The sequence below is a fragment of the Pyrus communis genome, chromosome 11 (assembly GCF_041283825.1).
Source record: "Pyrus communis isolate YQ-2024b chromosome 11, ASM4128382v1, whole genome shotgun sequence".
Classification (NCBI taxonomy): Eukaryota; Viridiplantae; Streptophyta; class Magnoliopsida; order Rosales; family Rosaceae; genus Pyrus; species Pyrus communis.
In genome coordinates, this window is record NC_142575.1 from 22077044 (window position 1) to 22101312 (window position 24269).

The following is a 24269-nucleotide window of genomic DNA, read 5'->3' on the forward strand; positions in this document are numbered from 1 at the left end:
ATCAATCGGTGTCGTTAGGGTTCTTCGAACCCCCTAACCTTGCGCCACCAGACCTGCAACTTGCACCGAGCTGTAATCGGAGCTATCAGCTCCTGGCTTGGCCCTCTAATGGCATCTTGCTCCAACCCTTTTGGCTTTGGAGCTTCCCCAGCCCAAACCGTTTCTCCCAGGCCATGTGTGAAAAAAAAAAAAAAAAAAAGGAAAAAAAAATTGTTTTTTATTTTTGGGCTCGCCTGAAGCGGCCTACGTAATTTTATTTTTTTAAGCCACCCATGGGCTTATTTTTCTTTTGGGCCCTAAGTTTTATTTGCCTAATTATTTTAGGCCCAATGGGTTTTATATTTTTTCATCCATAATTTAATTTGGTCCGAAGTCCAAATAATTAATTCTATTATAATTATAGACCTAAAAGTCCTATTTCTTTCATATTTCTATGTATATATTTGTGTTTGCCTGCAGTAATATATGAACCTTAAGTTCATAATTATTTTGAAACCTGAAGTTTCTTATAAACATGTCTTGTTTGAAAACCTGAAGTTTTCATTTAAAAACATCACCCATGAAAACCCGAAGTTTTTTCATGCAAAATTAAACCAATACATGTCTATTAGAACCTGTATGTTCTACTCCCATGTAAATGGATTGATTTTTTCTCCATTACACTAACCACATCTTGTCCATCTATTTTGTGGTAGGAACATGTCGAATTTGAACAAACTTGACTTCACCATTTTGGAGGTCTCTGGAAGGAACTACCTCAAGTGGGTCCAAGATGTGAAGTTCTACCTTATTGCAAAGAACTTGCGTCCCTCTATTGAAGAAGAGATCGACAACCTTGTTGGCGAAGCTGAAAAGGCCACTGCTATGATCTTCATTCGAAGACATATCCATGACGCTCTGCAAACTGAACATCTTGCTGAGGAGGATTCACATGCAATATAGGTCGCTTTGGTTGATCGTTTTGATCACCAAAAGGACATATTCTTCCCTGAAGCAAGACATGACTGGCAGCATTTGGGCTTCTAAGACTTTAAGTCTATGAATGAATATAATTTTGAAGTTTGTCGAATCTGATCACTTCTTAAGTTTTGTAACGAAACTTTGACCGAAAATGATCTCTTGGAAAAGACCTATTCAACCTTCTCTGCTTCTAATATTGTCCTGCAGCAATAATATAGAGCTCAAAAGTTCACTAAGTTCTCAGATTTGATCTCTGTTTTACTTCTCGCTGAAAAGCAGAACCAGCTATTGATGAAGAATCATCAAGCTAGACCTATTGGGGCAACTGTTGTGCCTGAAACACATTATAGCAAAAACCAACGTCCAAAACGCCAAAATAGGCGTGGTAGGGGCGGCCAGAAGCCATCTCACCAAGGTCAACAGAATCAAGGCCCATCCAAGGGAGGAAACAAAGCCCAGAAGCGCCCAAACCTCACTCCCAAGGCCCTGAACTTCAAGAATAAGGGCAAAGCACCTGAAACCATGGATGCGGACATGTGTTATTGCTGTGGTTTAAAGGACCATTGGTCCTGTGTTTGCTAAGCTTCCAAGAAGGTTGTAGATGAATATCATTCTCGTTGTAAGAAGTTTGAATCAAACTTCGTGCAAGTGGACGAACTAGAGACTACAAAGATGGAGGTTTCTGACTTTCAAGAGGATACCATCCCTATGGAAGATTAGAATCTTAGACATAGAATTATTTTTTTCAGTTGAAATAAGACAATGGGGTCGAATTCCACCTAGTGGCCGAACCTCTACTTTGTTTTTGGTTGATTTTTGAACAATTTTCCTTTATGTTTGGATTATTTGTTGGTGATTAGTTTTTTTTTTTGGATATTAAGTCTTAATTTGTAACATCCCACATCGCCCAGGGGAGTGATCCTTAAATGTATATTCTCATCCCTACCTAGCACGAGACCTTTTGGGAGCTCACTGGCTTCGGGTTCCGTAGGAACTCCGAAGTTAAGCGAGAAGGGGGCTAAAGCAATCCCATGATGGGTGACCCACTGGGAAGTTGCTCGTGAGTTCCCAAAAACAAAACCGTGAGGGAATGGTAAGCCCAAAGCGGACAATATCGTGCTACGGTGGTGGAGCGGGCCCGGGAAGTGATCCGCCCCGGGCCGGGATGTGACAATTGGTATCAGAGCCAAACCCTGGTCGCGTGTGTGCCGACGAGGACGTCGGGCCCCTAAGGGGGGTGGATTGTAACATCCCACATCGCCTAGGGGAGTGATCATTAAATGTATATTCTCATCCCTACCTAGCACGAGGCCTTTTGGGAGCTCACTGGCTTCGGGTTCCGTAGGAACTCCGAAGTTAAGCGAGAAGGGGGCTAAAGCAATCCCATGATGGGTGACCCACTGGGAAGTTGCTCGTGAGTTCCCAAAAACAAAACCGTGAAGGAATGGTAAGCCCAAAGCAGACAATATCGTGCTACGGTGGTGGAGCGGGCCCGGGAAGTGATCCGCCCCGGGCGGGGATGTGACATAATTAATTACTATCCTTGAATAAATGAAATTATTTTGAATTGATATTTTTTTTAAAACTTTTATGCATTTGACTGATTAAATTAGTTTTTCATTCTAGGTATGACTAGTGGGGAAGTTAGTTGTTTAGCAGATAGTGCAACCAAGCACACCGTTTTGCATGAACACATATATTTCACAAACTTCATACCTAAGAATGCACCTCTAACAACCCTCTTAGGCCTATCCAACCTGATAGAAGGATACGGTAAGGCACGTATAATGTTGTCCAATGGTATAATCTTGACCATTGCTGAGGCACTCTATTCTCCACGTTCCGAAAGAACGTTGTTAAGTTTCAAGGACATTAGAGATAATAATTACCATGCTGAAACCCACATAGAAAATGGAGTTAAATTTCTATAATTACCACGCTGAAACTCACATAGAAAATCGAGTTGAATTTCTATGCATATCTTCCTACGAATATGGCTAGAAGCGTATTCTAGAGAATATGGAATGTATCCCGAGTGGTCTGTATACTACGACCATACACCCCATAGAATGCCACTATGTGGCCGGCCTTACAACTGGGACCACGCATGAAATTACACTTTGGCATGACCATTTGGGACATCCTGGACGAACAGCGATGCGCCGTATCTTCAAATCTTCACACAGGTATCCTCTAACCTGAAGCTTAGGTTCAATCCAAGGAATCGTATGTCAAACATGTTCGATGGGAAAGCTTATTACTAAGCCTTATTATGACAAGATTTGTTCGAATCCTCCCATTTTTCTACAATGGATTCATAGGGACATTTGTGGACCGATTCACCCTCCCTGTAGACCATTTAGATACTTTATGGTTGTTGTCCATAAAGAACGCTGCATTCTCCAAACTATTGGCTTAGGTTATCAAGCTCAGGGCTCACTACCCTAATTATCCGATCAAATCTATTCGGTTGGATAATGCTGGGGAATTCACATCTAAAACTTTTGATGACTATTGCATGTCGGTTGGGGTTAAAACTGAACATCTTGTACCCTATGTTCACACCTAGAACGGCCTGGCAGAGGCTTTCATTAAGCGCTTACAAATGATTGCTCGATCGTTGGTCATACGTACCAAGTTTTCTATAGCTGCTTGGGGCCATGCAATATTGCACGCAACAAAGTTAGTCTGCCTGAGGTTTGTTGCGACACAACCATTTAGTGCTCTTTAGTTGGTTACCGGATACGAACCCAACATATCACATCTGCGCGTTTTTGGGTATGCAATATATGTGCTGATCTCGCCGCCCTTACATACAAAAATGGGGCCTTAACGAAGGATGGGAATCCATGTCGGATGTGATTGTCCTTCGATTATTTATTACTTAGAACCTTTGACATTCGATCTGTTTACCGCTCATTTCACGGATTGTTACTTCTATGAGATAGTCTTCCAGTCGTTAGAGGAAGATAAGAACGTCCACGTTCCTAAAGAATAACCTGAAATATCGTGGACGACCCCCACTTTGTCTCATTTAGATCCTCACACTGTTTAGTCTGAAACTGAAGTCTAGTGCATATTAGATCTCCAGAGCATAGCTCAGAGCATGCCAGATGCTTTCACCAATCTAGCGTGCGTGACAATATCACATAGTCCAGCTGTGAATACGCCTGCAAAGATAGATGTACCAAATGTACATCGGACTTCCCTCCTGGAGGCCTAGGACGCCAATCTTGGTGATCCACATACATCAGTGGCTAGCCAATCATCTGTCCCTACACAAAAGCATGGCAGACCTCTTGGTTTAAAGGATTCACACCCCCAAAAGAGGAACCCATGGCACAAAGTCCCGAAGAGCCTATCGTGAATCCGACTATCGCTTACTTATTTTATCCAACTCATAAGGAAATTATAGATTATGGAAGCGCCCTCGAAGAGACGAATCATCATCCTGAGAATCATGAGATTTTGGTCTATTATGCTAGCTTGGATGATATGTGGGATAGAAATGAGATGATTGTCGATGATGCATTAGCATATGCAGTAGCTACTGAGATCATGTTAAGCAATGACATTGAACCGCATTCCGTTGATGAATGTCGATGTAGAACTGATTGGTCAAACTGGAATGTCGACGTAGAACTGATTGGTCAAACTGAAACCAAGCAATCCAAGTCAAACTCGATTCGCTTGCAAAACAAAAGGTGCTTGGACCTGTTACTCCTATACCTCCACATGTGAAGCTCGTTGGCTACAAGTGGGTTTTTGTTTAAAAGCGTAATGAGAAGAACGAAATTGTGCGTTACAAAGCTCGTCTTGTTGCACAAGGCTTCTCACAACGCCTCGGTATTGACTATGATGAAACTTATTCACCCGTTATGGATGTGATTATTTTTCGCTACCTTATCAGTTTGGTAGTTTCCAAAAAACTAGATATGCAGCTGATGGCCGTAGTAACCGCGTATCTCTATGGGGATCTTGATACGGAAATTTATATGAAAGTTCCCGGAAGACTTACATTGATTGGTTCAAATATTTCCAAACCCCGGAACACGCTCTCAATTCAGCTGAGGCATTCACTCTAAGGTTTAAAGCAATCCGGAAAATTGTGGTATTACCATGTGAGTGAGTATTTGACTAATTAGGGATATGTGAACAACGAACTATGCCCTTGTGTGTTCATTAAGAAGTCACATTCCAGATTTGTGATTGTTGCAGTATATGTGGATGACATGAACCTTATCGGAATTCCTAAAGAGCTCGCGAGAACTACCGCGCACCTGAAGTCGAAATTTGAGATGAAAGATCTAGGTAAGACTCGATATTGTCTCGGTCTTGAGATAGAGCATTGTTCGGATGGAATCTTAGTACATCAATTGAACTACACCCAAAAGGTGTTGTGCCGCTTTAATGAGGATAAAATGAAGCCTTTGAGTACTCCAATGGTCGTTCGATTGCTAGAAGCAAAATGAGATCCCTTCTATCTGAAGGACGATGATGAAGAGATTTTGGAGCCTCAAGTTCCTTATCTAAGTGCGATAAGCGCTTTATTGTATTTAGCTCAATGCACTAGACCTAACATCTCCTTCACTGTTAATCTTTTGGCAAGATACAGTAATACACCTACACGCAGACAATGGACTGGAGTGAAAGACATCTTTTGTTATCTTAAGGGTACTCCGAATTTGGGTTTGTTCTATCCCTATGGATCCTCGAATGATGCCGCACCCTATGCTTCTTGAGTTGATTCTCGCCCTTGTTGGTTATGCCGATGCATGATACTTATCTGATATGCACAAGGCGCATTCTTAAATGGGTTATGTCTTTACCGTTAGAGGCACCGCAATCTCTTGGAGGTCAACTAAACAGACTTTAGTTGCCACTTCGTCTAACCATGCTGAAGTTCTTGCCTTACATGAAGCAACTCGAGAATGTTTTTGGTTGAGAGCAGTAGTGGGCCATATTCGAAGCTCCTGCGATCTTTATCCCGATGTTGATGTCATGACGACGATTTTTGAAGACAACGAAGCATGCATCAAACAACTCAAGAAGGTTTACATCAAAGAAGACAACACCATTGTGCCGAAGTTTTTCTTTTCACATTAACAACAAGAGCATCAGAAGATTGAAGTCACGCAAATCCGTTCACAAGACAATCTGGCTAGCCTCTTCACCAAATCACTACCGAAGACGACGTTTCAGAAGCTTGTTCATGGAATTGGTATGCGTAAACTTTCTGAGTTGTAACTTTGGTATTTCTCTTTGGAATTGTGTCGAACTTAGGGGGAGTGTCTTAAAGTTACTTGCTTGATCTTAATGTACTTTTTTTTCCCCACGATTAGGAGCATTTTTCCCACTAGGTTTTTGCTACCTAACTAGATTTTAACGAGGCACCCACCTTAAGCTGGTAATATCCTTGATGACGTCCCGTAGACGTTTCTTTTGACTTTGCATTTCTAACGCATTTTTCCTTAGATTATGGATTTTGTCCCTACTCGGGTTTTTACCATATCCTTAGGGTTTTTTAGTGAGACTTATTACTTATGCAAGTTCCTACCTTATTGAGAATAAGCGTTGTTCCTTAGAATTAGTGTCGACGAGTTGACTTCCTCAACTTCTGCATGATGCTGAATCTACCTTGAGTATTTACACACTCAAGTGGGAGTGTTGTAAACATTCCTAGTTTAAATGTGATTTTGTAAATCCTAGATTAGATTTTATTCTAGTTATCCTTTCCTACTGTATCTTGTATTCCTTGGGGATGAAGGAATATCTTCTCTCCTTTTACTACTATAAATAAAGGCACAATGTAGGAGGGATAACAACACACATTCCCCTGCAATTCTAGAAACACATCTCTCTCACTCTCTCTTCTCCTTGCCGCCGGCCACCATAACCTTGTCAAATAAAATAGACCACAACGAGTATTTGTTGAACATATCGTTTTGACGGGATACACATTCTACAAAACTAATTTCAACAATCCAACCGTCAAACTTGTTTATATATACTTCGATATCACTTACGCTAAAAATACAAAAAACAAACATTCAAAGAAAAGGTAACAGGACAAAAAATTTCAACGGTTATAAACGAAAAATCATGATTTAACAGTTATTTTAGCTCTTATTTTGATTTTTTTTACAAGTACACTCCTCAAACCTATAAGAATACAATGAACTAATTCAATCTTCAATTTAAAATATTTACACTACTGAATACCACATAATCAAATATTTACACTAGCCAATATTTTTTCCGACGACAACTACATACCCTCATAAATAAATATTCAATTTTAAGAGCCATTGATTGCCCTCGAAAAGAGATAGTTGTTTTTGAAGGCCTCTAGTTCCTCTCACAAATACACAATCACTTCCAATAATAACTAATCATCCTTGAAAATAGAGTAACCACTACCAACGACCACTTGTTACCCTTGGAAATAAACAATTACTTCCGACAATTTAAACAAGCCCTCAGAAAAAATATAACTATTACCAACGAAAATAAGTTTTGTCTTAAATAAATTTGGTGCCAAAATTTTCCTCCAAAAAATAGCTATTTCCGACGGTGATGGATCTCTTTTATGAAGGCTAGTAAACCTCTTGTCGACATATTTCTGACAGAGTATTTGTAGGTCCTCGGAAAAAGTTGGTTGCTAATGACTATTTTTTTTTTTTAGTGTGACTATTCAGAAAAGTCTCACAACTCTTTGGTACGATGAAGTCTATAAAAAATGAATTCATTCATTCAGACAAATATTATTCAACTCTAAACAGATTATCTTCTTTCCTTTGGCGTGCTACTTTTCCATTGGCACCCCTGCATAGTAATCAATAGCTACTTTTCCATTCTCAACATGCCCCCCCCTCATGTATGACTGAATTTCAACCCTACCACGTGGAAAACACAATGGGGTGACGTGGAGCGCGTGTGGCCGTTCACACGTGGGACAACGTGCTTTGATATCATGAAGAAAGTTGAGGTTCCACTATAAAACCAATTGATAATATGGGAAGTAACCCAACTTACTTATAAACCCATACAAGGTTTATCCTCCCATCAATGTGGGATTCATTACTAACACATAATGAGGACTTACACTTAAAGGAACTTGCAACGATCCTCTATAAGTTTATGCCTTTACTAGTTTGTTTCTATTTATTTTAGAAGATAAAATTAGTGTCGAACTTAATTTTTAAAATATAGTAAATTTTCATTGTATATTGAGTGGTATTATTTGGGTTGTTGATGGTGCATTGTGAATACGGCTAACAAAATTTTGAGTCTATTATAGTGGAGAGACTCAATAATATTAACATTGCATATGGAAATTGATCATTGCACATGGAAAAGAAGTACCACATACCTTCTAAACCATGAGAAAACTTTGTATACAAGTGAGAGACACATTGAAGGATTTCGGAGTTATACAAAGTGGAGATGGAATGGCTTGTGCCTCTATGCTCATGCATATAAAGGTGATTTGATTCTTCTTTATGAGGCGATACAATTCACAGATCGATATCAACTTACTTTAGTGATATATGTGAATCGTGTAAATAGCAATCCAATGAGGCAAAATTTCAATGGAGACCAAGACATGATTGAAACTCATGATATCGTCATGTGGAGAGATATAATTAATGATCATGACAATGATATGGTTAATGATGTGCTAGTAGGTTCTAATAACAATTATTAGAACAGTGGGAGAAAGAGAAAAAGAGATCACTTTAAATATTGAAATGTCATTAAATTTTCATCTTGAAAAGATTGATCAAATTAGTGGGAGACCCAAAGGAAACCTTGTTTCGGATTTTAGTGGGAGACCGAAGGAAACTTTGTTTCGGTTTTTGTTTTCAAACAAAGAAGATGATTACATATTTAATTAGGCAAGTTAACAAGAAGTCAAGACGGTTAGCAAGAACTTAAGGTATGAAATTTATTGAATTAAGTAATAAATTTTTTTTTTCTTACATTGTAGTGCTTTTTTGCAGAAAATTTGGATTAAAAACATAATGGTCACTTCTTGATTAATTAAGAAACAAAATTATGTGATAATATGGACTGGTCAGTACTCCTTAGTATGTATTGTTTAGTGATATATATGGATACTATATTCCTAGAAAGTCTGTCAATGTGTTTTATGATAATATGTCCGTCATCTTTTAGGAATTGTTAGTTCATAAGAACACGTTGATGTAAAGTATCATTATATGGAACTATAGTGGAGAATGATGAAGTGAAAGTCAACCACACACCTTCGGATAAGATGGCAAATGATCTTATGAACAAAGGATTGCTCTGAAAGAAAAATCATCTACATGTTGCAATCAGAGCACAAGGTATGCGCATCAATAGAAGGATTTTGGGGACGCCTGAAATGAACATTTAATGCGAGTCTATCTAATTAATTGGTCGCATAAAAGATTGAGAGGCACTTGGCACATAGATAAGGTATATCGAGGAAAGCCTTAGGATTGGCTTAGGAGGTACTTGATCGAAATTTCAGCACAGGTCAAGTTGGACTTGGTTGAAGTTCGCCATTAATACTAGGTATAGTGGTATTTTCCAAATAAAGAGTAATTGTCCCTTGGTAATTGAAAGATTAGTAAAATGGAGTCGCTAATACAAGTGCATTTAGTAATAGTGGTCAAAGTCTGCACACGTATAAGCCGAATCATGAAGTGGTGATAGTTTACAAATGTTTGTAATCCAATATGGATTTGATACTCAGTAATGATATCCAATATGTGTGTTCGACAAGATTTTACATCATCACAAACAAGTGAGAGGTGTTGGAATATGATCATGATGATGTTAACTTTACAATGTGTGTATTTGATGTATGGAGGTGCACCATAAGATTGGTGTACTGATATACGCTTAACCAAAGGGTATGATAAGAGGTATGACTTGTCATAAGGGTTATACCTTTCTATAAGTGATGTGTCGTTTTATGAATGGATAAGACCATTTAGAGAAGTCTCACAATTCTCTCGAAAAGGTATGACGAAGTCTATAAAAGGATGATTCATTCCTACAGACAAATTATTCAACGTGAAATAGATTCTCTTCTAATTCCCTTAGATGTGCAATTTCGTTATTGGCACTACCGCATAGTAATCAATAATCTTACGGCATTAAAATTAATCATGTTGAATCCTACAATATATAATTAATATTGTGGGCACCCAAAAGTATGTGTAAGTGCTGAATAAGATATTAGCTAGCTTCGAAAGACCTCCATTGATTCGTCGGCCCGTCACTTTGAATGCATGGTTAGCTTGACAAGAACGTTTATGTTGATGATCAGTGGCTTTTAATCTGGTTCACGAGACCTCTTGCCCTTGATTAGTGGACCAAAGCTACTCTGTTTATGAAAGAGATAGGAGCCTCAGTGACAATTTTATTAGTAGGAGTGACAATTAATTGATTGTTATGTGTGCAAAACTCGAGAAAATAAAATCCTAAACTTAAATTAATGACTAGAAATTAATTAATACTCACGTACTATTGAATAAATTGTGTGTATATATAGTAAATCCTACTACATGGACGAACTTCAACTCAAGTAAGTGTTAACTATAAATAAATTGAGTTAAGGAGTATATATCATAGAATTAGAACATGTATTAAAAAGATAAATATGCGTTGAGACGAGTTACATATGCAAATTTCAACTTGACTCGAAGTATTATGTTCACATTCTTTAAGATCAAACCAGAGTGCAGATAAAAGTAAACGATCGAGTATGCAAATTATTATATGCAAACGATGAATTGACTTCAAGTCTTCCAGTCTTCAAGTGATGGTGATTAGCTGATTTTGGGTTGCTTTGGGATTGTGGCGCTTAAAAAAATAAAAAATAAACAGCTTATTAAAAAAATTTGAAACATCAAATGTGTTTAGTAAAACAAAAAAAAAGAGTTTTTTTTTTTAATTGTTGTCAATAACTGGAGGAAAGTATAAAAAAGCAGAAGTAGGGTGTACTATACTTCTAAAAAAATGTTTTTTTTTTCAAAGCATAGTAATTAGCACCATTTAATGAAATTTTCAAATGACAAGTATAGCCCTACATATTTTACAAAATTACAAGTAGTCCCTACATTATTCTATTTGACAATTATCATACTACATTAAATATCATATTTTTTTTTAGTCATTTAACATATTCATAGCAATTTATATAGGGAAATACTCCAAAATGGGACATTTTCTTAATCTTAGGACAGAAGAAGGATTTTTTGACTATGCACAGAGCATGCACACGCCATGCACATTGGTTGCACAAAAATAGGATTTTCCTAACCTTGAAATGACCTAATTGCCCTCATATATAAATGGGTTATTTCCTTCCAGTTTTTTATTTCTCTCTCTACTCTCTTTCTCTGTCAAAGAACTCTAACGATGCACTCACCCTTTAACAACCCACATCACCGGAGACAACCCTTTTTTCTCTCATCGATAACCATCCTTTCACCAGTCCCCTTACTCCTTTGTTTTCGAACTGATGACCCAAGATTCATATCGCATCTAACTTTTGGGTGGCTGTACAATTCCCAACGCACAATCCCAAAAGCTTGGTGTGTAATGGATAATAATTCATCCACGAAAGCTCTCATAAAGGCTGTAAGTGGGATTGGATGAATCAACAGGAGCCAAAGTATGAGTGATGTGGGTTTCTTTACGATATTTGGGAAATAATTTTTTTATAATTTTTTTAAGTTTTGTTTATGGGTTTTGATTTCAAAGTGCAATATTTTTTAGTATTAATTTCTAGGTTCATATGTTTTATGGCTTTTGGGTTTCTTAGCTTTACCCGTATTTTGTGAGTTCACGGGTTCTATGGTTGGGGTCAAATATTTATTGGCTTTGACTTCAATTTTTCCAGAAAACTATACACGAGATGCATAAAGGAGGTCAAATTTGGGTTTGTGCTTAATTATTGTAGTCTAATTTTGACGTAACGCGGTGAACAACGATACAGAATCACTTCCTCCACGATTCGAACCTACGACATCGGGTTTTAGAGACTTAAGTATGCTTTGTGCTGTGCATCTTTTCATTTAAGGAAGCAAACAATGTTAATGATACCAAAAACTTTTCCCTTTTCCATTTACTAACAAAAAGTACATGACAACTAAATTTGAAGAAAAGTAAAGAAAAAGAAACAAATCTAGTCCCTATTAAAACCATTTAACATACCACAAAAAATGTTCATTTCCTAATGCCATCTACACGAATTGCAACTACTGAATTTGTCATGGCACCAGAAATCCCAATGGGGTCGGACTGTGAAGGGACCTTGTGCACTTCCACAGTTGCTGCATGCTTTAACGGCAGCACTGTCCTCGTGAAATTTTATTATTCTACCTCTAACTTCCCTGTCCACCCGAATTGACCAAAAAAACCGCCAAGCTCTTTCTCTACACTCTATTACGCTCACTAATTTCTGATGCTTGACAGAATGTAAAAGGCTGAGGCCTATGTCTTTTTCATCCCCCCTGGTACAACAACATTGCACCATTGACGTGCATTGATGCTTGATGACCCTTGGAGATCGCCGTCATCAGAGACTCAATTCTGAGTTCTGAATTATTGTAATGGAAGTACCATCTCATCATATAGTTGTACAGGGGCTCGAGATTGTTGCACTCTGTGCACCATTCCAAGAACTTGTGCTTTTCTTCATATCTCCTCCATGAAGTTAGTGGGTCGACCTTTTCAAATCTCTAAATGCTGATGTGTTCGAAGAAGCAATCATGTTGGGCGAGTTGGTTGAACTTCTTGCACATCATTTTTGCTAAATATAGGGAACGAAATGAACGGGAAGTAACCTAGGTGAGTATTTCCAGAAGAAGCTTGTCCGGAAGAGATTGTATGAAAGTTAAGGTTGTTGTGCCTTTCTTCATCACTATGTCTTTCATCATAGTAATGCCTTTCTTCATCGTTCTGCAAATGGATGAGGTGGTTTGTGCTTGTACAAACATGAATAAATGCACCACCTCTCATGCAACCCAAAAGTCATTCATGCACAATTTCGTAATTAATTATCACAATTTCCTAATTATACCTACTAAATTAAGCTTCTTGTTTATGTATGCACAATAACCAACTGGATGAGGTGGTTGAGACTTTACTACCCAACCATGCATGCATAATCACCAAACATTATCACTCTTTAATTCAGACAACCCTGGAGAACCCAACCACACACCAAACCTATAAGACTCGTCACTGACTATTATTTATACTTTTTTGGTCTGTTTAGGGGACATGAAGATGGTGTGTGCAAATATTGTGCATTTCATGTGCATGTGCATTTACTTAGCATTTTTTTGTGCTTAGAATGTACATTGTCTTTGCATGCCAATCATTCATGCATAATATCCAAAGAAAATAATAAAAAGATAGACAACCATTGATGAGTGGGAAAAAGTGGTGGCAAGTTGGATCGATGACATGGTAATGATGACACCTTGGGCTAGCTTTTGGTAATTATGCCTAGTTTTTAAAGCTTGTTGTTTGTGTATCTGTACCTATCTCTACTACATAATATATCACAAAATATATTCACTTCTTGATGCCATCTACAGGCATTACAAGTAGTGAATTTTTCATGGTCACATGCATCCCAATACGTTCAAAGTGTGGCCGGACCCTATGGACTTCCATAGTCATTGCAAAGTTTTATGGTGGCGTTGTCATGGTGCAATTTTAGGATTCGAGCCCTTACTACCCTATGCATCAAAAAACTCGACAAACACAGCCAAAACCTCTCTCGGCATTCCATTATACTCTACCGTCCCGAGTTGTTTCGTGCTTGGAACCCCACATGTGGCACACTAAATCGCACCATACACGTGCGTTGCTACTTGATGGCCCTCTGAGATTGCACTCTTAAGCCACTGAATTCCGGCTTCTTCCTTGTTGTCTCTGAAGAAGTATCACATCCCCACCATGTAGAAGGCCTCGAGGTTGCAGCACTGGATGTAGTGATTAATGAAGGTTATAACTTTGTTAGACGCACCCCATTACTTGTGTAATATATTATTTTTAAACATTGACTAAAACCCACTACTTGTAAGTACCTCAAGTAATGGGTTGACATTGGGAAATTTATTTTTCAACATTGGGAAATTTATTAGTTGATATGAGGAAAAAACATATCTTACACATAGTGAATGCAATGCACACCTCAAGTATGTTAGGACAAACATGAGGGTCATGTACACCACATCTTCACCGCATCTACCTTATCTTGTCAATTTGCTAACTAGTTTGCCAACCAATCCATTTAGAAACAAAGCATGGAAGGTAAAATTTGCTATCCAATTTGCACTTTATTGTTTGGGATTTCACTAATACGAGGATGGTGCATTTTCATAGATATGAAACCCTAAACTAATGGGGTAAGTCTCATCCCTTTTGCTGCCTAGTCTTGAAGAGAATCCCAAGGCCAACATGCTAATGCCGACTGGGCTTACAGCAATGTGTGGAAAAAAATTGACTTTTTATGTGGTACAATATTGGGTATGTTCCAATTTTTGTTTCAGTTCAATTGCAGAAATTTCACAAAATTCTCCCGATGTGTGTATACGACGTGCATATGTTGTGCAGTGTGTGCATACAACGTGCATATGTTGTGCAGGTTGTGTAGATAAGGTGTGCATGTCTTGCGCATGGCATTTATACAATATTATAAGGTGATATGCATATTATACGCATTTTGTGTGCATGTTTTGTGCATATAACAAGGGTACATAGTACACATGTCTATTATCATAAAATACTTAGCTAATACATTGCACAACAATAAAATGTCATATAATCCCATTATGGTTGACGCGGTTCCTTTCCTTCACTAGTCGACGAGAATCCTCAAAGCCCTTTTGCATTCCTCCTCTATTTCGGATGCTTAGTTCATCATACAATTTGCATCTCTAAACAACCAATTACACCATCAACCAGTCACAGAAATTCAAAATTCCATGACCATCTAATTCTTTTCATAGATTACAGCAACCTTGATTCACTGGATTACTGATTAAACACATAAACCACATAAAACTGCCACACACTTTAATACATCAGACAAACCAAAATCTGTCAAGACTTTGTTGTGTACAAATATAGTCAAATTAACAAGGGGAGAAATGATATCCTTAAAAATAATTTTTTTTCTAAAAGAATTACCTCTATGTTTTAGAGCAGTAAACAACCTCCACTTTTCTTAGCACCAAAACGTAATCTACTTACACATTCAAACTATCAAAACTAATTCCTGGAAACAGTACAGTATTGATTTCCGCATTTCTACTACAAAATTACCAAAACATAAACAAATTGAGCTTCATATAATCATTGTAAACAAGTACAAATGCAAATTTAGAGTACCTGAGGAGGAAGAGTCGGTGAATTTTGGAATTGAATAGCCTAGGCCGGTCTAGGGAGTCTTGGCATGGGCAAACCGTGAAGGGCAGAAAGTGAGACAAAAAGAGGGACTGCTGTCACTAACCCAGTCTTCCCAGCCACCAAACACTAATAATTAAAGAAAACCCAAAATTGATTTTTAAAATAAAGAATAATAAAAATTAACCCACGTTTTTTTTTCTTTTTGCTTCCCTTTTCTTCACTGACCTCCTCCTCTGCTTCTTTGTCTTCGAGTTTCCGTCTTTCTATCTCATTCTACAAAACTCAAAATTGACTACAATAAACAAAAAACCCACCAAAAATTACCTTCATAAAAAATGGCACCAAAACCAAGGAAAACACAAAAAATCTGAGAGAGAGTATTAGATAAAATGCTTACCAGACCGTAGGTCTGGCAATTCCTGACACGACACGAAATTAACAGGTGTTCGGGTCGACACGATAACGAATCAGGTTGTTATCGGGTAACCCGATAAGCACCTGTTAAGATAACGGGTTGATTCGGGTATACATGTGAGTAACACGATACACAATAAGAAGAATATTATTTTAATAATTTTATAACCCTAAAAAAATACAGTAATAATTATATACATTAATTTAACAATTTTATATCCCTAAAAACTATAATAAATAAATATATATATATATATATATATTAAATTAACTATAAAGTCTATAATAATTATAATAATTATATATACTATAATAATTATACTCCCAAAATATTAACTATCTATAATAATTATATAATTATATATATATATATATATATTAAATTTTGAATTAAATTTTATAAAAACTATATTAATTATTAATTAATATGCGTGATGCATGATGCATCCATTGATTTGATTCCATTCCATTCCTGCTGCCCTTTTTGAAGAAAAATGGAGGGAAAATAAAAATGATAAGAAAAGTTGAAAATGAAACAAAAAAGTGAGGGAATTAGGAAAAGATACTGGAGGGAAAAGTGAAAATTATAAGAAAAATTGAAAAGGAAACAAAAAAGAGAGGGAAAAATGAAAATTAATAGAAGTGGTGAGAATTTTTTTTTATTTTTTTTTATAAGTTATTAACTTTTTGTCACACATATGACATATCTCACTATTTTTATAATGACACACATGATATACTACTCCGTGTACCAGTCAATTATACGTACAAAATAAATAGATTTAAATCTACTTAATAAATATATATACACACACACACACACACACCATTGGAACTTGATGGGATACGAATTCTCCGAAACTAATTTCAACGATCCTAACCGTCAAACTTGTTTGTATATGCTTTGAGATCACATCAGTAAAAAATCGCAAAAAACAAACATTCAGAGATCAAGTAACGTGACAAAGCTTTTCGACGATTATAAAAGAAAAATCACAATTTAACGGTTATTTTAACTTCGATTTTGATGATTTTTTATAGCTACACTCCTTGACCATATATGAATACAATGAATGAATTCGATCTTCAATTTAAAATATTTACACAAGTGGATACTACAAAATCTTATGTTATACTTGATGAAAGTATAAATAAACTCTAAGTGTTAGTTAATCTATTGTTTTTATGGGATACGAATTCTCTTAAACTAATTTCAACGATCCCAACCGTCAAACTTGTTTGTATATGCTTTGAGATCACATTAGCAAAAAATCACAAAAAAAAAACATTCAGAGATCAAGTAACGGGACAAAGCTTTTCGACGGTTATAAACGAAAAATCACGATTTAACGGTTATTTTAACTCCGATTTTGATGATTTTTTACAGGTACACTCCTTGACCCTATATGAATACAATGAATGAATTCGATCTTCAATTTAAAATATTTACACAAGTGGATACCGCAAAATCTTATGTTATACTTAATGAAAGTATAAATAAACTCTAAGTGTTAGTCAATCTATCGTTTCGATGGGATACGAATTCTCCAAAACTAATTTCAACGATCCAAACCATCAAACTTGTTTGTATATGCTTGGAGATCACATCAGCAAAAAATCAAAAAAAACAAACATTCAGAGATCAAGTAACGTGACAAAGCTTTTCGACGGTTATAAACAAAAAATCACGATTTAACGGTTATTTTAACTCTGATTTTGATGATTTTTTTATAGCTACACTCCTTGACCCTATATGAATACAATGAATAAATTCGATCTTCAATTTAAAATATTTACACAAGTGGATACCACAAATCTTATGTTATACTTAATGAAAGTATAAATAAACTCTAAGTGTTAGTCAATCTATCGTTTTGATGGGATACGAATTCTCCAAAACTAATTTCAACGATCTAAACCGTCAAACTTGTTTGTATATGCTTGGAGATCACATCAGCAAAAAATCACAAAAAACAAACATTCAGAGATCAAGTAACGGGACAAAGTTTTTTGACGGTTATAAACGAAAAATCACAATTTAACGGTTATTTAAACTCCGATTTTGATGATTTTTTACAGCTACACTCCTTGACCCTATATGAATACAATGAATGAATTCGATCTTCAATTTAAAATATTTACACAAGTGGATACCACAAAATCTTATGTTATACTTAATGAAAGTATAAATAAACTCTTAAGTGTTAGTCAATCTATCGTTTTGATGGGATACGAATTCTCCAAAACTAATTTCAATGATCCAAACCGTCAAACTTGTTTGTATATGCTTGGAGATCACATCAATAAAAAATCACAAAAAACAAACATTCAGAGATCAAGTAACGGGACAAAGCTTTTCGACGGTTATAAACGAAAAATCATGATTTAACGGTTATTTTAACTTTGATTTTGATGATTTTTTACAGGTACACTCCTTGACCCTATATGAGTACAATAAATGAATTCGATTTTCAATTAAAAATATTTACACAAGTAGATACCACAAAATCTTATGTTATACTTAATGAAAGTATAAATAAACTCTAAGTGTTAGTCAATCTATCATTTTATTGGGATATGAATTCTCCAAAACTAATTTCAACGATTCAAGCCGTCAAACTTGTTTGTATATGCTTGGAGATCACGTCAACAAAAAATCACAAAAAACAAACATTCAGAGATCAAGTAACGGGACAAAGCTTTTCGACGGTTATATACGAAAAATCACGATTTAACGGTTATTTTAATATATTTTTATATGGTATAGTATTATTATTTTATTTCTTTTCATAATTATTTTGGTAAACTTCTCATAATTTGAATGATTTTTAATGTTTGGTTTTTCTATACTTAGTTTATGCGGAAGAGAGTTCTGACGTGGAAAACCTTATTGAAAACATCTTCAACATAACTCTTCAAGGCAATAGATCAAGCCAAAGTTTCAATACAATTTTATAATGATCGATGTAAATTGAAGATTTTGTAGATAGAGGTGTAAACTTTTGAGAAAGACTTACAATCTTGAAAACAAAAACTCTTTCATTTTGCATATCCTTGCACATTTAATATTTGTAATAAATTATAGTGTATGTATTATTTTTTTATTAGGCTCTTATTTTCGAGTGTAAATATAGTACATAAACGAGAAATGTTTTAATGTTTTGAAGTAATATTTATGTGGTAATGTGTGGTATGTGCAAATTTAAAAACAAAAATATTTTTTTCTTAACGGGTCATAACGGGTCGGGTCACTTTACCCGACCTGTTAAGGACCCGTTAAGATAACGGGTATGACACGACACGACCCTTTAAGATAACAGGTGTTACACGAAAACAACACGAACACGACAGATATGACCCGTTTGCCAGGCCTACCAGACCGTCCTTGATGGTTAGGGATTTTTGGGGTTTGTGGGTTTTTAGATCTAAAAACAAACAAAACTTGAATAAAGAGTGGGAAATCCTAACATTTATTTTCTGGATTGCCAATTTTAGATGAAGAGTGGGGAAATCCTCACCAATTTTCTCTTTTGTATGCTATGTCGGGATCGAGAACATGGGATAAAGGGCGGTTCCATCTTCGTTTTGTAAACCGCTGCAACTACTGCTCTAAACCTGCGATAGATGGAGTTCTTGTGATGCACATTATTACATTTTTAACCCTGTTTTTTAGACAATTATTCATTCCTTTTGTCTATAAAGTGAGGGTGTTTTAGGGATTTTAAAATGTTTCACCATTTTGGGGCTCTATCTTTATATTTAGGGATTTTCGAATGTTTCACTATTTTGGGCTCTAGCTTTATATATATAGAAGATGACAACATGTGCTATATTGCTCCTATCATTTCTCTCCATACTTATATGTTGAACTCCATTTGAAAACTTTTTGTATTCCTACATTAAAATATATATATATATATATATTATTTGACCAAAACAATGAGAACATAAGGGAAAAAATTACTGTAACAGTTAACTAACATATGAAAGTGATATTAATCATAAAAATTCAAATGTTTATTCATCAATTTAATCAAACTACAATGAACAGCAAATTAGTCTTTTTTTCTTTCTTTTTTTGTGCGTGCAACAACACTGTGCAATGGTTAGAATATATATGTTGCATAACATAACATGTGTAGAAGTTACATATATGTTTGTGTTTCTTCAATTTTGAGTTCAAAATCAACGTCATAATTTCAAGCACTTCATCTAATAGCTAATAATGACAATTGACATGCCAAAGAGGTGAAATAATTCAAGAGATTAAAGGCATTTGAAATTCACCAATGGGGCTGGAGTCATCTTTGGCATTAGAAAGCAGCAGAATTTGTTCTCTCTGAGAGAAATTTAGTTCTTCTCTTTAAGTAGGATCACTCCCTCAAGGTCCTATGGGTAAATATGAATGTTTTCAAAGCTACCTGCCAATGACAAACACGAAAATAATACAAAGTTTAACAGGAATCAAAACCTATGTATACATATAGATAAGCATATTATCCATAAGACAACGATGATTCATATACAGCCGACGAGAAAATTATCATATAAGCATTGCATCGTCCCATGTAAACTAGGACAACATTGAACCGGACCAGTAGAAGATCACTGATTTCACTTCAGAATAGTTAAAAATACATGAACTTATTTTTCTGAGTAATTATGCAATCAAACTCTTGTATTTACTTTCTTGCTCGTCCGTAGTATCACAAAGTGGAGCACCACTGGCAAACGATTAAACACTGCCCCAAACAACAAACACGGAAGCATGCCTAACCAATGAGGTTGCACGCACAGATCCTCACACATGTGGGGAACTACTCTGTTGTGTAAATCATCAACACATTGTATGCAGTGAGGCAATGAACGGACTACATTGGTTCTTAGATGTTTAAGCTAATAATCAATCAAGACGTCGATATTTCAAAATCCCATGACTTTCAGCAAGTATTTACTAAATCTTAAGTTATATAACAACGCAAAACATTTTGAATTCAATCAAGAGAGAAAGCTAGCAATTATACGTCATCTAACCCAGCAGCAATGACTTTGATCGACGCACAGGTCCGAATATGATCAACGTTAACAAAAAATCCCACTTGCTAAAATCAATCCAATACTTGTTTCACAATTACAAAATGTGTTAAAAACCAAAAATGGATGAAAAAGCAAATAAGAAGCATTCAAAAGATTAAGGTATTTAAATAAAAAGTTGGGGAGGGAAGTGATAATCTCTGCAGTGCCTGCTCGATAATAAACAATGACACTAAAAAAGGACACTGTAAAATTATAAAACCATCTGAAATTTGGATTAAGCCAAGAAGTTTTTTTTTATTGATCTTAGATGGTTTGAAACATAAAAATGAATCAAACCAATATGTACCCATCGTATAACTGGATGACTCCCACGGTCACTCAAATTATCTTAATCACTTCTTCATTTGCCAAGACAGTACCAAGAGCAGGGCACCAATTAACCGGCACTTCAGTGTGAATGTAACAAAGTAGAGTATCAGATATGTGCAATGGCGAAAATGACACAAACTATCACCGCCAATATCTCATTTATACCTGATACGCCAATCCTCTGTTTAATAGCTGAAGAAATATCCATCGGGTCCATGTATAATATTCTGGTTCATATGAAAATGCTATTGACTTAAGCTGCAAGAGGGAACAAATAATTAGACGATAGAGATCAGAAAAAAGTTGGGGAGGGAAGTCATACTCTCTGTAGTGAGGCAGTAAAAATTGAGTCCAACAAATCCAATCTATTCCCTTTTGATTACTGGCTGTTGTGCCACACAATCCCAGTATTGAAATTTTTCCAATTTCATATTTCAGGTAAATGTGTGAATCCCATTTAAATAATTACAATTGAAAGAAAATTCAATGAGAAAAAAACGTAGGAAAAGTAAGCATTGAAACTCTTCAATGGAAAAGGAGAAGGCGCGGATTACCATTTCGTTCCGTTTAGGGTTTTAGAGAGTGAGGGAGGTCTCCATCGCAACAACTTTATTTCCATCAATATAAATCGAAGCATAAACCCTACAAACTTCCATTACAGTATGAGGGATTATAAATGAACCTGTGTCATGAAAATTTTGACATTAATTTTTTTTCTTTCCGTGAAAATTGAAAGGGAAGCGGATTACTGAAATGGAAGAAAGACAAAAGCCCAATCACATTCTCAAAAGGAACACGACATGTAGCTAGAAACATACCTTGTTGACCTTCTATTGAGCTTTAGGAACCGGAATTGCATTTACTGTAAAACCGAACCACAATGAAACCCAATGAGGGGAATTAGTGATCAAAACAACATCCTTCCCTCAACAAGGTAATTCAATTTCAGCTGCAACAATCCTTCACTGAAAGTACAATCCTTCCCCGAAAGTATAGACCGTATGCTAGCAGCCTAAAATCCCAAAAAACGCATAACACATCACGAAAAAAATTCAAACTTTGAAGCAATTTCACAAATTGGGATCAACAATCTGAAAACCCGGTTCGATTCTTCACAATCAGACCTAAAAAGTTTCAATAAACTAGGACAAATTGGTAAAAAAAAAAATAATAACTACACAGAAAACCGTGGTCATACAGGTTTGATTTTTCCCAATTGCAATCTTAATTGTTCATGTTCTGCACTTTCAATATCATACTTGAAATCTTAACTATGTTCACATTTGTCTGCTACGATCGTCTAATATGAAGTTAATATAAATTGCACTCTTATAAAAAGCAACCCTTCATTTTCAAGACTCTAGGACCAATGGATATGTCAACTTTTGATTTATTGGGGTAGCTTAATCTATTATTACTCAATTTGGCTTTGACATTTTTTTTTTTTTTTTTTTTTTGAATAGCATATGTATATGCATCTTCTTTACGTGAACTTAGGAATAGTTTATCGTCCACTATAATTTTAAGTTTGCGTTCAGATTATTGGTGCACAATTACCTAATTTGTTTGTAATTTGACGCCTGACTTGATGCTATTTTGGTTAATAATTTTAGTCAATAGTTACATATATGTATTGGCCGAGGTACCAAGAACAGGCATGACTACTCAGATTTTCTCCCCTTTCAGGGTTCCAAATTGAGGGAGAGTAAGCATATAGAATATTTGCGTTTAGCTTCTTCTCTATACTTTTATATTCCAGTAGTACTAGAAGTATTCTTTAAGTGATATTATTGAAAAGAAGTAGGTTGTAAAATAATGAGTAAAATCATGTGTAGGTTGTGACTAGAGTTTGGGATTAAAAAACTTATATGAATGTGGAAAAAAAAAAAAAATAAGGCAGCTACAGGTGGTAGATCGACAAATGGTGGTGGGCCATACAGTAACTTGGGTTTAAAGTTGGAAAGTTGTGATGATTGGGGCTGCGAGTTTTTAAATATAATTTGGGACTACTGGAAAATATCGGGGTTCTCGGGCTCTGTAGAGAAAACAAAGATATTTTAGTTTTTAAATTTTTTACAATGACCTAGCTCAAAAACATTGTCGGTTTGGTTAGGCCTTTTAAAAATAAAATTAAAAACCTCTTCTTCTTCGTTATAAGCAATGCTACATGCACATCATGGAGGCAACAAGTCTTTCCATAGCACTCAATGGCATACGTAGGATTTTAAGATTGGGTGATCCCAATATAAAAGTTCAAAAAAATATTAGACGAAAATACAAATTACAATGACTATAAATTTGTTCGCGACAAAGTTTCATACACAAAAATGTGTCATTATAGATTTATTGTTAACTGGAGCGAAAATATCCAGAATATAATTGAAATTATCTAAAATTGGAATTGAATATTTAGTTTGTGAAGACTAGGGAGGAGACTAGGGTGCTGGTGGGTGGCCTTCGGTTTGGTGGGAAGGTGATTGGAGAACGAGATTAGCCAATTAGGAGTTAGAAATGGAATTGGAAAAGTTCTGACTCTGTTTGAAAGTTGAATCATATTTTTTCAACAAAAAATTGCAAAAATTATATATATATATATATATATATATTAAAGAATGTTGTATCGAACACACCGTTTTACTTTTGTTTTCAAACCACACATCAAACGCACCGTTTTCCCAAGTCATTTGAATAAAAAGTAGTCGTCATCTTCTTTCTTCCTTCTTGTTTGTAGAATACCAGAAGTTCCAGAACACTTTGCAGCTACGCTCCCATTCTCCTCCACCATATTCCCAGACTTGGGTGATCCTCGGAGGTCTTCACGAAATTATCCCGGCTTCCGGGTGGTTTAGGACCACCCAGGTCCCTTAATAGATCCGCCCATCTGCACCTGCCCAAATTGTTGGAGGGTCCCGAAGGTCGATCACAAGTGTTTCATCTAGCTTCCGGAAGGTCCCAGGATCCCTCAGGTCCCTATATAGATCTGCCTCTGCGTGAACTCTTTATACTCTCACCAATAACTAGGGTGTGGCACCGATAAGGGGAGTGCGATGTCTACTCATTGAACT

At 36.0% G+C, this 24269-nt stretch overlaps 1 pseudogene; it reads left to right on the forward strand.

Annotated features, from left to right (window-relative positions):
• The first annotated feature begins 699 nt into the window (after nucleotides 1-699).
• On the forward strand, nucleotides 700-1680 carry LOC148693093 (uncharacterized; annotated as a pseudogene).
• Nucleotides 1681-24269: the final 22589 nt, after the last annotated feature.